Genomic DNA, 2,726 nt, shown 5'->3' on the forward strand with positions numbered 1-2,726 from the left:
CTAGATTTGTGCTCAGGGGTCACTCCTGAAGGGGTTCAAAGGACCATATGTGGTGCTGGGGATCAAATTTGGGTTGGCCACATGCAAAGCAAGCACATCACCTACTATACTATCTCTCTGTCTTCATACCATATACATTCTTTTTTCTTCCCCTGTGTATATATTTTATTACATTAAGAAAATAAACATGAATACTGATATTCTTGTTTTTGTTTTGAGGGCCACATCCAGTGGTTCTCAGGGCTTATTCTTGACTCTACACTCAAGGATCACTTCTGGCAGGCTCCAGGGATCATATGGGGTGCCAGAGATTGAAACTGGGTCAGCCACACAAAGCAAGTGCCCTACCTGTTGACTTTCTTAATAATATGACCAATAAAGTCACATCATGCAACACTTTACAAAACATATCATCGTTTACTTAAACTCGTCTGGTAAAGTGTTCATCCAGATAGATAATTCAGGGGCTAAGGCACTTACATGTGGTATTCTTGCTTCAATCTACAGAACCACATATGGTCCCTGAAGCACAGAGTCAGGAGTGGTGCAGTATTGCCAGGTATGGCCAAACCCCCAACATATTTTTTAAACAAATAAACTTAGGAGATTGAAAAAAGTGTCATGTGTTAACAAAATACAACACACAAGGTTGAATTCTTTTTTGTTGTTGTTTTTTGGCCACACCCAGCAATACTCAGGGGTTACTCCTGACTCTGTACTCAGGAATCACTCCTGGTGATGCAGAGGGGACCATAAGGGACAATAGGGTTTAAACTGGCCTGAGGTTTCCCTCCCTCCCTCTTTTTTTATGGGGAGGGTTGTTTCCCAAGCAATATTCAGGGGGTATAGGACCCATTCATAGCAATACTTTTCTTGGCCCTGTGGGACTACTGATTCAGTACTTAGATCAGATGCTACCTGTTTCAATTCTACTAGTCCTCCAATACACAAGGTCACAACTAACAGTGCTTGGGGCCCATAATGAGGTGTTTGGAGACTATGCATTCAGGGGAATCAAAGTCAAAGACTAATGTCTGCCAAGCATTCACTCCAACCCTTTAGGCTATATCTAGCCAGAGTGATGTGAAAATTTTAAGAATAAAAATATAAGTCATAGGGTAAAACATTGGCAGGGTAGAGGTAGAATTAGCACCAATTAGCTAAATCTGATATAGAGCGAACAAAAGAAAATAAGATATTGAGAACAATCTCCAGTTCTAGGTTTTGAAAAATTTAGCAAAATATCATGCTAATTAGAATTGGGAAAACTAAAGAAGTCTGAAGATGATAATCAAGACTAAAATAGATATTAATTCTTGGATTTATATAAAGGCTTTGAATATTTTTTAAAAATCAGGAAATATGAAAGCATAAAATAGAGTAATTATAAGATACATGTAATTTTTTTTGCAGTGCCAAGTATTGAACCCAAAGCTCACCCATATGTGGCAGGCACCTTACCATTGAGTTGCATCCTATCCTTATATGTACAATTTTACATTAATTGGGGCATGGGGAGGTTGGGCAACCCCTGGTTGTGTGCAACATCTATTCTCCTGGCAATGTTCTTGGAGTAACCCTTGGCAATGCTTTTGGGGAACCATTTGTGCTGGGGATTCAAACTGGATTCAGCAGGATGCAAGGGAAGTACTTTAATCCATATAATAGCTCTTTGGACACAGGTTTACATTATTTTGAATACAGGTACATACACAACTGAGTTTGTAAATTTGTAAATGTCATTTGCATTCCACAAATATTTTCTTGGGAGGGGGGCTATATTCGGCAATACTCAGGGGTTACTCTCCTGGCTCTACATATACACATCACTCCTGGTGCTGCATGGGGACCATATGGAATGCCAAGGATTGAATCAGGGTCATCCATGTGCAAGAAAAGCACCCTATCTGCGTACTATTGCTTGGGTCCCTGCTTCCCAAAACTTTGAGTAATTTTTTTCTCCTTAGAAAAGCAGAATTGTGGGATATCTTAAAAGCCCACTGTCTTCATTAATTTCTTAGGCCTATCACTTTTGTGTGTGTGTTGTCAGGGCTCAAATCCAGAGACTCAAGCATGCAAGGCATGTTCTCTACCACTGAGCCACATCCCCAGTCCCCTTACTGTATCATCTCAAAGAAATATCCTAACTGATTTCCCTACTTGTAATTATACTTTTGACTCTACAATCAGAATACAAATTTTAAGTATAAGTAGGATTTTACATTTATTTAAAATTATTTGTATTGTGGAGCTGAAGCAATAATACATCGAGTAGGGCATTTGCCTTACATGTGGCTGACCTGGGTTTGATCCTCGGCAGCCAATGTGGTCCCCCTGCCAGGAATAATTCCTGAGTGCAGAATCAGGAGTAACCACCGAGCATCGCCAGGTGTGACCCAAAAAGCAAAAATAATAATAAATAAAATAAAATTATCTGTATCAACCTATTGCTTACAAGTTGGTAAGTAAGCTATGGCTTCATCCTCCGATAGGAACTCCAATATGATGGGATAATTTAATATAATATTTAAGGAGACTGAAATCTTTATTTTGCTACCAACTGGGGAAATTCAGGGGAAAAACACATTATTAACCTGTTAATAACGGTGTTCAGGAGGTAAGGCTTAAAAAAAAATACAACAATTACAGGATCGGAGAAATAGCTGAATGAGCAGAGAACATGCTTTGCATGAAAAAGACAATCCCTGGCACCATGTGATCCCCAA

Source organism: Sorex fumeus, unplaced genomic scaffold (genome assembly GCF_029834395.1).
Source record: "Sorex fumeus unplaced genomic scaffold, SorFum_2.1 ptg000029l, whole genome shotgun sequence".
Classification (NCBI taxonomy): Eukaryota; Metazoa; Chordata; class Mammalia; order Eulipotyphla; family Soricidae; genus Sorex; species Sorex fumeus.